The 12776-nt window shown below is 39.6% G+C and overlaps 1 protein-coding gene across 2 annotated transcripts in view; it reads right to left on the bottom strand.

Moving 5' to 3' along the window:
- Positions 1 to 12127, bottom strand: part of LOC137018737 (coiled-coil domain-containing protein 190) — a 34353-nt gene extending 22226 nt beyond the window's left edge. The window contains exons 1-2 of one of the 2 annotated variants that reach the window (XM_067383449.1): positions 12000 to 12127; positions 9900 to 9930 (exon numbers count right to left, since the gene is read on the bottom strand). The gene's annotated coding sequence lies outside the window, so the exon portion shown is untranslated. Of the gene's footprint in view, positions 1 to 9899; positions 9931 to 10017; positions 10099 to 11999 lie in introns of those variants that run through there. The other variant, XM_067383448.1, reaches the window with a different exon arrangement.
- Positions 12128 to 12776: the final 649 nt, after the last annotated feature.

Genomic DNA, 12776 nt, shown 5'->3' with positions numbered 1-12776 from the left:
AATGTTTTGCGCCACCACTCAGACCCCTCCAACCTCCCGTTCACGGCATATGGTCCCACGACGGCCCCTGGCCACAAACGACTACATGAGTCCAACCACATGCTGCGTGTGGGAGTGAACTTTCTAAAATATGTCCCTGATGTCCTCACTGCGCCAAAGCTTGTACTGCCACAGGGCCAAAAGGGGGTGAACTGATGTACGCCCACAACACACCATGTGCCAAACACCATGGCACCAGAATCACTCATGAGACATTAAAACAAGTGGCGTACTGGCCCAGCATGCAGCAAGATGTGGCAGAGCACGCCAGAGGATGTCAAGTTTGCCGTCACGTCCAGACTGCAAACGCAAAGCACCGAGCTCCACTGCAAAACCGAGGAGTCACGTTTCCACGGTCAGTCGACCAGAAAGACTGGACTGTAAAACCTCCTCTGATGCTCATGGCCATCACAGACACCATACAGGAGTCAACTCAGGTGTTCCCCACGGAACTACTGATGGCACGGCAGGTGCCACTGCCGTTGCACCTGTACCAACCGGGAGACTTGAGTCTCATCACAGCCTGCTCCCCTCATCAGCATCGCAACAAGCTCCGCCTACCACTGAGAAAACAACTCGCAACACAGAGCCAAACACTACGAACCACCTGCAAATCCCGGAAAGGTATTGTGGTGGTTCTCTATACTCACAGTTTCCTGCTGATCCAAACGGTGAACTCAAGGAAGCAACTGTTTACTGTCTTCCAAAATGACTTCGCCCAAACTCAGCTCGTCACTGCTCTAATGACGGACATGCTGCGGGAAGTGAGCTCCTCCATGGACAACCTGGCCATGGGAAGGATTCCCCCATACCTCGTACCCCTGAGCCTCGTACAAACTGTGCTGGCCTCTGCTGTCGTCAGACCCACGGACCCTATCCAAACCCACCTTGCCTACTCCCTGGGTAGTGCCATCCTACTGCATGTCGACCCCGAACAAAGGGAGTTGGCCTTCCTCCTAAACCTACCTATCATCGAACCAGATAACATCTACCGACTCAAAGACATTGTCAATGTCGGGTTTTGGAAGGGTAACACCCACATCAAGATACACACTCCAGCTGTGGTAGCATACCACGACAGCAACCCCCAACTGTACCTGGCTCCCAATTTACGCATGTGTGTTTTGACCAAAGACATTCATTACCTCTGCCCTAGCAAACCTTTCCTCAGAGACAATACTGAAGGAATCTGCGGGTTACAGCCCATGATCAGCGACACACGCTGCCCTGCCGAGGCCAAGCCTCGCACCCAAATCGTCGGAACACAAGCTGAGATTGTGGGCAATCGATGGCTTGTTAACACTCCCACTCGCACCGCCACCCTGACTTACGATCAGCACGACACTGCCACTCGGGTCAGCCTGCCCAGTCAAAGCATGTGGATCCAGGTACCCCTGGGTGCCATCCTCCACCTCGATGACCTGGCCTTGTACCACATCTCAAGTGAGGAGTACCAGTCAGAACTGGAGATCCCACCCTTTTTCATGAACCACAACCTCACTTTGGCCCCCGAGCTGGAACTGAGGATTGAGAAAGGGGGGTCCCAGTTAATTGACATTGCTCCTGTCGACGCCGCCCTCCAAGCACTCTCCCGACTGCCCATTCTGACCAGCTCACCTATAGCCCAAGCTTGGACTGCCGCAAACACAGCCCTTTGCCTCTCCATGGCAATCGGATACATACTGACCCTAGGCCTAGCCTTCATCCTTTTCAAGAGGATGAAGGGGATGCAAGCGTCCATGGACAAGTGCCTGCCTGCCCTTCCCCGGGGTTTCAAGAGGAAACCAAGGAGAGGAGGCACCAACATGGAGAACGTACCAAATCTCATCGAAATGGACTCTCCCTTCGACGACCCAAAGACCGAGGACCAGTAGGGACCACCTGCTGTCCGACATCTGTGCCATCCGACCTCGCTACCGTCCAACGAGATCCGCACGGGGACCTCACTGGCCGAAAGGGGGAAACTGTAGGGTCTGCACAGTCTCAAGGATGAGCAGGTCCCACCATAAACTGTGTTTAAGCCTCAATTCACGGAACTTTGGTTTGTAAATCTTACATCGATTCCGGCCCGGCAGACACTAATGGATCACGAGACCTTCTTTTTATGACTATTTCGATAAGTCCCAAACCTCTCCTCTGTGACTTCAAAGGAGATGCGAACGCCACGGATCGGGTTTCGAAAGACAGGCCCGAATTCCAAACGGTCATAAAAAGAGAAAATACACGCACGCACCCACAGACACACACTCACATACAAAGACTGTATACACAAATATTATACCTGCAAATATGAATGTACCTGCCATTGTAGTGCTCGCTGCATGTATGTGTTACTAGTATAGAATCGTAGAATTGACTGTAGTAGGTTAGCTTTCATGTTAAACGATAGTAATAGAGTGTAAAGTGTATCTTCTTTATATGACGAGCGACACCTGTCGAGTTTGATCTCTCCGTAAAGCTGTGAATCCGAGCTATTCACTCATGTACGTTACATTTCTGCCAAATGCATCGTTCAATGTTTAATAATACTATGAAGGAAATGCACTGATTCAACATACCATAAATTTATTCGGGAGACAGGACAAAGGAATGTGGAAACCCGCCAAATTGCAACGCTATCATTGGAGGACGTTATCAGTAAGGCGTTCTGGTCTGTTGTCTTTAAAATACCACAACACGCGTCTTTTGGAGGCACAAGTTTTCTGCACGGGTTCCTGCCGTCAAGACGGACTCTCTTCTTTATTTTCCGGTCATATTACAACAGTTAAACCCTCGTTTGAAACTTCGCCGAAACAACCTCCGGAAGAAGAAGCAACTATCAAACAGAGCGCTCCAAAACTCCAAGCACCCTGACTAACCTATGCAAGTATAACGTTTTTACGATCTTAAATACTGAGGTTCCTTGCTGGCTCTTAAAGGTGAACTGTTGCAATTTGACCTGCTTTGATCATCTCTTTCGTTTCTGCCTTTCCCTCTACTTTGTATGTATTTGTATTTACTTGTGTCCATTTAGCCGTATAACCTGTGTATTACCCGTTTCGTATATTAAACTCATTTTATCCATGCTTTTTGTTCACTTGCTCATTTTAGCAACAACCGAGTCACTTTAACGTTCTGATTCTAATATCCTTGCTCTATATTTGAAGGCTATGATAGAAAGTTAGTCTCCCGGCCCGAGAATAACATTTCTGTCATGATAATCTGTGGATAATTGTCCGTTTCGGTGGACGAACTGATAGTTTTCCACATAATTATTCAACCAGAACTAATCATATATGTGATTGATTATAATTCGTTGTAGTTAATTCACCATATATGTTTAATTCCCCGTTGGGTCGATATATGAACGTCATAAAGCTTTCTGAATTATGATATTCATATTTCATCCATAAATTGATTAATAACTGTACATCGCTACAGATGTTTCATTTTTCTCAATGAAAATAGGTCTAAACAGAGTTAAAATAGAGCTTACCATTGTGTGTCTAAGTACCTTAATGAATTGGTTCATTCAGTGAATGAATCAGTGACTCAGTCATAGAGGCCCCAGCCACTTGTATTCATTCCTAAATAATTCAGCATTCTGAATGAATTGGTTGAGTGAATGTTTCAATGACTCACTCATTGACAGTCACTTGTCGCCACCTACCAGAATAATATGTGGAACGATGAGAAAAGTGCAGTGGAAAAACAGTGAAATGTCCAATTGCTTTTGGACTATAAGGGCTCTTGGAACATAGCTCGGCCATAGTCCATAAAGTCCAAATGTACTAACAATCATAAATTGTGTTTCTTTAACTCAAATCACACTATAATAACTAACAAACTAACTAGCTAAATATTTTTCAGTCTCGTTCAGCTATTGGCTCTTTTAATTTCGACAGTCTTCACATAGGACTGTAGGAATTAAATAATTTTACTTCCATTCCTACAGTCTCCACAATTCTCCCATTTCCTAGTTCTCCAATATATCCCTGGTCTCTCTGTCTTTGAAGAGATGTAACAGTATATACAGTACACAATACAAAATATCAAACCAAAACATCAGCAACAAATTCACAATTCACAAAATGACTTTCAAATAGATAATCCAAAATATAAACCATGTGTAAGCCTAATACAAGAAGATTGGGAAAACACATACACCTACCAACACATGTTCTCATACTCAGTATTGTATATTCTTCCAATGGGCTCTCTGATATGTCAAGCTTGACTGTGTAACTCACTGTATCGTTATTCACAACCATATTCAGCATATCCATCTCACTTGCCAAAAGAATATAATTATTCATAGCATCTCATTCACTCAAATCCACATTTGCTTTTTGATAACTGGGTCAGCTAAAGAGATTCTTAATGCTGAATAGTTTGAAACACTGTACTAGCATTTCTTACTAAAAACAATGAGATTTAGAGCCTTGCCATTACTTCTGTATTTACACTGGCAGCTGCAGTATTTAAAGTGACCCAAAACACTGACAAAAATGCTCTGCTCTAAAACCTAGTGACCCATCTTTCTGTCTACATAGGTAAATAATTTATACATTATTAAAGTGTTAATTACCCTTTGTTAAAGTGTTACGAAATGAAATGAAACATCCCACATTATATTAAGGACTAGGTTTTGTTAACTAAAAGTAAAACTATTAAAAATTAGATTAAATAAGTTGAAGTTGAAGTGTTAAAATAATGAAAGCTAAATAAAAAATAATAAAAAAATGACAAAAACACATAACAAAATTTTATTAAAACTTAAAATAAATTTGAATGGTCTGCTATTTAACTGTTGGCCCTGTTGTGGTTAATAAACATCTCAGGTTACGACTGTAAACATGGTTCCCTGAGAAGGGGAATGAGACACTGCGTCTTGGATCGATGTTATGGGGACGCCATCAATGTATCCGGTGTCTGAAGCATGTGTGAAAACACTCCTATTTTATTGGCTGGCGATAGCTCATGACGTCATTAGCAGAGCGCCCGTAGTACACCTCGTCAACTTCATTGTCTGAAGGAGACATGCAGGCAGACCCAATGGCATGGCAACGAGAAGCATTGTCTCATTCCCCTTCTCAGGGAACCATGATTACAATTGTAACCCGAGACTTTACAGAGTGTTCACATCTTGCATTGTCAATACAAGATCTTGACCAAAAAATAATGCACCTCTTATTGGAAATAAATGTTGTGATGTTATCACAACATTTTATCCATCAAAGAGATGCATCAATTTTTGGTCAAGATCTTGTATTGACAATGTAAGAGCTTTGCTTTGTCATTCTGGAATATAGCCATGATGCATCTTCCTGTGGTTGTTTAATAAATGAAAAGCTACACACTCCTTCAATTAGGGTTAAAAGAACTGTTACCAAACATATAACATGCACGAAACTTCTTTTTAAAGACACGGTCAGGATGCTTTTATGCAACAGGCCCTTCCAGTATTAAGAGAGAGAGAGAGAGAGAGAGAGAGAGAGAGACCGAGTCCACAGCAGGATAAGAGATACAAGCTTTGATGAAGCACTTCCAAGACAGTGTTCATCAGTTAAAGGTGAGGAGGCTGCTTTTGGCCTGTTTGGGTCATTATTCATTGGATGAGTAATGGGTTTGAATAAAGCAAAATAGAGCCCCTGTCGATAAAACTCTAAATCTCCCTGTTTCATCGGCCCTATTAGCTTGAAATTGATTGAAAATAAACTATCAGTGTCTGGTCTTAAATCAGATGTTGTTGGCCTTGGTGTAACTGATCAGGGTTGGTGATAGATATTAAAACCACCTTAAGCATTTTTCATTGTCCTATTTAAGTTTATATCCTTTAGTCACAGAAATTTGATTAGTTAAAGTCTGAGTACAGGTGTTGATACTGAAGTCTTTGTAAGACATTGTTAAAAATGTCTGGAGTATATCAATTATTATGATTGCTAAATGTTTATGGTGACTTACAGTTTTTTTACGATTGCTTAAGCACAATTTTGAAAACGGGCCCGGTCAAAACACTACACACAATTAACACAACCCTACACCAAAGTAGCACAACACTTCAGATCATTTGCAAAATGAAACACTTCATTCAAAACTTTACATTAATTTAACAAAACCCAACTTTGACACCGTAAGGAACACACATGGTTCATACATTCTGATTCTGTTTGATTCATTTACACACTGCTGTGCTCAATCTTAAACTCTTGTAACTTTTATACTTTTCTAATTATATAGTCTGGGTTTGATTTTTTCAGAGATATTGTTAGAGTAAAGTACATGAATATATACAGTATATATATATATATATATATATATATATATATATATATATATATATATATATATATATATATATATATATATATAAACACAAGATCAGTACTGCACATTGATGAAAATATTTATTTCTCACCACATTGTAAAACCATTCAATACATCAATGCCTTTCCAAAGGTTATATTTTGCACTGAAAATTAGAACATATTCTAAATATAATATATTACACGAACAAAAATATTTGTGGAGACAAAACACCAAAGCATCATCTCTTGGCCTAGCTGGATCTGGCCATAGCGCTTCATCCACATCTCAGGCGATGTCCTCTCACGCAAGACAGCGAGGGAAGAATCTTCTTGAAAGGTGAAACCATCCTTGCACAGATCCTGCATCAGTTCGGTCAGGCCTTCTCTTGAATGAGGCATATCCTGACACAGGGCTGGAGATTGTAAACCTTCCATGCCAAAAACAACAACAAACAAACAAAAAACTCCTCAATGGGTTTAAGGAAGGGACCATATGGTGGGATGTATTAGAGTGAAAATTGTGGATGCTAATGAAACCAGTTTTTTGACCAGGGCAGATTTAGTAGTACCAGAAAATGTACATTGTCCCATATGACAATGTATCTCATCTGCTCTGCATCCATTTGCTCTTCTGCTGTGATGATTTTGTGCAGTCTGTCTGAAATGTGAATACGTGGGCCGTGTTGTAAGAGCCCAAGTTGGCATGCTGGTGGAGGACCACATTCTGCGTGATTGCAACATACATTGGGATGTTACCACCGTGTTGGCCCGGGACATTCAAAATGATTCAAAATTATGTTTCTCCCTCTCCCTCTTACTGCAACATTGCCTTTCATTTTGTTGAAGACACATAAACTCACATTTTGCCTTTTTATAGTACTATAGCACCTGATTGTTGAGTTTACAGTTAAGCACCTAAGTGTCTGCACACCTGACGGCTGTGTTTGATCAATTGGTTTATAGGGGTGGTATTTTGGAAAGCAGTGTCTTGAAATGGCAAAGAAGTGACAAAGTGTGCGTGTTTTTGTGACATAGCAGGACACAAATTTGTATAATGACATGGGTATGTGGTATTAGAAGGAGAGGGTGACTTATGAGGACATTACCGCATGTCCCCTTTTTTCAAAAGGCTTATAAATCATACAGAATGAGTTTTTTTTTTTTTTTGAGAAAGTCATAATGTGCAGTTTCCTGTGATGGTTAGGTAGGGATGGGGTAGTGTAGCGGGATAGAAAATACGGTTTGTACAGTATAAAAAACCATTACGCCTATGAAATGTCCCCACAATTCACAAAAACAAATGTGTGTGTGTGTGTGTGTGACAGTTAATTAACACCTCAGTGTCAACTTGTTGATATTCTCAAACATCCCCTGACCTCAGCTATCTTTATTTAAGACAACATTTTTGTTTCAGCATAAAATGTTCCCATTTCTTCCTCTTCCTTGTCCCCTCTGCTCTGCTCATACCAGATCTATGTGCTAATATTTACCTTGGACCAGCTCATCCATGCCTTTGGGCATCACATATGAGATCTCTGTTAATGATTGAGTCAAAGCTAATCTTTGTTTTTCCCATCTCGGAGAACAGATCTGTGCTGGCATATGACCAGTGCTAATTGTTTGGTTTTGTTTCACATTGATTTAATCAGAATATATAAGAGCTAAATGCACTTATATTAAAGTCAACATACTTCACAATCCATTTTACTTTTGTATTAAAGGATTAGTTCTCTTCAGAATTAAAATTTCCTGATAATTTACTCACCCCCATGTCATCCAAGATGTTTATGTCTTTCTTTCTTCAGTTGAAAACAAATTAAGGTTTTTGAGGAAAACATTCCAGGATTTTTCTCATAGTGGACTTCACTGGGGTTCAACGGGTTGAAGGTCCAAATTGCAGTTTAAGTGCAGCTTCAAAGGGCTCTACACGATCCCAGATGAGGAATAAGGGTCTTATCTAGTGAAAAAAATCTGTCATTTCTAAAAAAAAAAAAAAAAAAACTAAAAACGTATATACCTTTTAACCACAAATGCTTGTCTAGCACTGCTCTGCGATCTGTCACACATTACATAATCAAGTAGGAAAGGTCACTCGTGACGTAGGTGGAAATACCATGGTAGGGTGAAAAACTCCATCTCGTTTTCTTCTCCAACTTCAGAATCGCCGATTGTGATGATTGTTTTACTTTTTTTTGTAAAGGGCGTTTGACTTAGTCTTTGGACATTCGCTTTGTAAACACTTGCTTTTTATTTTTTTTTAGAAAATGCTGATCGTTTTGCTAGATAAGACCCTTATTCCTTGGCTGGGGTCGTGTAGAGCCCTTTGAAGCTGCACTGAAACTGTAATTTTGACCTTCAACCCTTTGGAAGCTGTTAAAGTCTATATGGAGAAAAATCCTGGAATGTTTTCCTCAAACCCCTCAATTTCTTTTCGACTTAAGAAAGAAAGACATAAACAAAAGAATTGGATGACATGGGGGTGAGTAAATGAATACTTTACCACAATGGTAACCCCTAAAACCACTAACATAACAGAAACTTTTAAATACAAATACAAATATAATAGAACATTGAACATTAACAAGTCTCTCCATCTTCTCATCTTGCTTAAAAATGCATACAAAAACACTTTACTTCATCATTCAGCCCAATTCAGCCCCTCTGCAAAGCATGATGGGAAGTGAAATTCCTGTTTGATTGGGTTACTTGATTGAAACATGTTATTTCAAAATGAAAACATCAAGTTAAGTCAAAGAGTAACCGTTTCAAGTCAATTTAACATGAAGCAATCACATTTGAACCAGAAACCTACAATTGTGTTGAATCAAAATAAATAAAGTGAACAGCATCAAAAAATCTTTTTTTTTTTTTTTTTGAGTGAGCAGGATAATTTACAAGAAAAATTGCAAAATGGGTCTTGAATCGATCCATTGAGAATTAATTGGATTGTGTGTTATTTTATATTTTATGTTGTTCTTGGAATAATGTGCACTGATGAATCATTCACAAAATAGGGTCAGTTCAGATTTCATGACTTTAACACACTCACAACTCTAAAATGTTAACCATAAATCATGAAAGATTCCAACCAAAAGCAATGAAAAGATATGAAACATGATTATGAATTCTTTTTTTTTTCAACAGCGCATATCATTTGTCAGCTAAGAGAGCAAAAAACGGATTGTATTATGTTTAAAGAGGCCATGAAGACCAATTAGTCTCAATCATTATAATGGATACCAGCAAGAACAGGAAAATCATTTTAATATACCCGTTTTAATTAACGATCATTACGACCATGCAAAATATATTCCTCATCTGCACTCATATCATTCACCTGTCAAGTTTGTCGGCACAAAGGCATAACAAAAGGAAAAAGTGCCTTCCCCCACGCACTATGACAGTCTCCATTTAAAAAAGCTTTTGTGGGCACAGCTGAGAAACCACAGCGGTTGAAGTGCTCTCATAAAACATTCAGCCTACTACCTTAAATCCTCTTTTTAAATAACAATTTTAAGTTTTGCAGCATTATGGTTCATAATGGGAAAAAAAAAAAACATGAAAAGAACTTACTGTAAAGGGTGAGTCCACTTTGAAGTCAGTCCTGAAAAGTTGAAAAGTGACAGATTTCAAACTAAGAAACAGGATTTATCCTCCAGTGCTGGAGAAGTAAAAAAGTTAACACACTGACCCTTAATATAAAGCAATACGAAGGACAAATATGGCAAATAATCGAAAGTAAGTGTTAGTTTTAGCTAAATGAAGAGCATGCATAAGCCCTCAGGGTTGTAGTTACTCTGAGATGCACACAATGTCTTCTCTTTAGTTTGTTATTCAGACTCCTCTGTCACCCAGACGGTTACTAAGGGTAACTATAGGGCTCTTGACAAAATAATGACCAGTGACAATGACGAGCTCTCCATGGATACCAGCACATATTTATAAAGAGGGGAAGATCAAAGCAGGTTTATAGCCTGTTCTTCGATCTATAATGTACATTTTAAGGAGAGATCTAATTCAAAGCCTTTATATATGTTGGCAAAAGTTTATGGTTTGTAACTTACAAATTGTATAAAAGTATACAAATATGTGTGCCATATACAAAAGTGTGTGTCATTATCTAATCTGAAAATTTTTTACCCAATTATGGAGCCATGAGTAAGCAGTCTTGCATTTGTCATAAGGCTTGATGAAACATGTTTGACCTGATCTGGTTGATCTGGTCTTCCTTCTCACTGACTCTTTATTCTTTGGGAGATAATTATTACTTGAATGTAATAAGATCTGACTTCAAGGTGAAAGTTACAGTTTAGTTACAAAAGAAATACATTAGGTCATATGCTATTCTTTAACATGTCAAAACCATAATTAGGGTAACCAAATGTGAGCAGGTCTATAAAGTAACTACAAAAGGTTTTTTTATGTTTTTGTAAGATGTCTCTTATGCTCACTGAGGCATTTATGTTATTCAAATATTGTTGCATTAAAATTGTATTACAATTTAAAATAGATCTTTTCTCTCTGAATATATTTTTAAAATGTAATTGATTCCTGTGATGCAAAGCTGAATTTTCAGCATCATTACTGCAGTCTTCAATGTCTCATGCATTCAGAAATCATTCTAATATACTGTTTTTAATATTAAGTTTTAGTAACACTTTATAATTAGTATAGTGTAATAAAGTACTTACAAATCATTTGCAAACTATTAGTTTATAGGTAATTAATAATTTATAAATTAGTAAATACATTAATAGACTTTATAAATAGTGATTTTTTTTATTCATTGTTACTGTGACAAATTATTATTGTTTAATTAGCTCATATGTAAAGAGTTAGATAATGCTTTGTTAAAAGTAAGAGTCAATAGTTCTAACTTTAGATTAGGTCATGGAAAATAGGAAAATTATATTAAGTGCTTTAAATCAACCTTTCTTATGCTGCATTCACACCGAACGCGTCTGGGGCGTCAAATTCGCGCCGGACGCGTCTAGTCGGACGCTTAAACATTTTGAAGTCAGACGCTTCAGACACGCGTAAAATTCAAATTCGCGTCATGGAAGGGGCTTTCATCTCTTTCTGCACAGATCCTCTGAATAAACACATAATCTCGTCAGTTGGAAACCTGTAGCGGCAATTTAACTTTTGCTAGCTAGAAGTTGGGCTAGTATCAACGGCTAAAATCATGCAAAAAGTTTTACAACTAACCAGATTGTCCGATTTCTTCGCTTATTCTCTTCCAGGCAAGGTCCTTTTTATTCCTGTCTCGATAAAAATATAATGACACATCATAGAGCTCAGGGTGGCCACACACAGCGACATCTTTGTTCTGGTCTCCACTGCTGATCACATCATACACGTTACTACCAAAGCAGAGTCACTGATTGGTTAACGTGCCGCAAATTTACAGATTTTTCAACTCGGGCATTTGGGCGTCAGACGCTCAATTCGCGGGTGAACGCTCAATTCGCGCCGCGCCATTCGCGCACCAACGGCCGATTCACGCCGCGCTATACGCTTGATTCGCGCCGCAGGATGTCTAGACGCGCGTTTGCATTGACTTAACATGTAAATCAGACGCTCCAGATGCCCCAGACGCGTTTGGTGTGAACGCAGCATAAGACATTAATTGCATTCATATTCATTGTTTAAAATGTTTACAAATATTTTCACCCATAAGGCTCGGGCTCCGGGGCGACGGTTGGCTCAGTCCGTCGCGGCAGACTCAAGCTCTCTGTCTGCGGTTGGTTCTGGCTTTCGCTCCATGCAGTGTGTGGGTGGCTGGCTGGACTCTGGGTCCAGAGTGGGGCTGGTGGGGAATATGGTAAATGCAGATGCTTTATTCGCCAGCACAAATGCGGTGAAATCTCCCTGAGGACCAACACCAGGTAGGTGTGCCTTGGATCGCTCCCTGAGGCTGGTATAATAAAACACACAAAGAAAGTGATCAGGATAATGTGTGAGGCATGCCAGATCTAAAAAGTCCTTTGTGTGTTCCTCTAATTTTTGCTGGACGGCCGGTAAGTCCATAGTGAAGGGGGAAGAAAAAATGGCACAAAAATACTCTATTTGAGGGTTATGTGTTCTGTCATGTGTGGCTGTAACAAAGCACACAATGAAAGAGTAGAGAAAACAAATTCAGATTTAAATACTAAGGGTGCGTTCACACTGGTCTGGGCCAAAAAACAAACAAACAAACATTTAGAAGACATTTAGTCCTGGTCCAATTAGCATTCAGATTGGCAATTTTATCACTGAACCGGGGATACGTTCACAACTTGATTGGTCGGATTTTATGACGTATTGCCTATTTTAAAACGGAACTAACTGAACATTCAAAACAATACTGTGTGCTGAGGTAAATGCGCTTGTTGTGTGTACGTAGCCTGCATATGATGGTATTTTGGCCAGCTGGGAACTCGTGAAGAGCTTATAAAATGTGTAAAGGAG

The sequence above is a fragment of the Chanodichthys erythropterus genome, chromosome 4, assembly GCF_024489055.1.
Source record: "Chanodichthys erythropterus isolate Z2021 chromosome 4, ASM2448905v1, whole genome shotgun sequence".
In the NCBI taxonomy this organism is placed as follows: Eukaryota; Metazoa; Chordata; class Actinopteri; order Cypriniformes; family Xenocyprididae; genus Chanodichthys; species Chanodichthys erythropterus.
The sequence above is the reverse complement of the archived record's forward strand: the minus strand, read 5'-3'. Positions and strand labels throughout refer to the sequence as shown.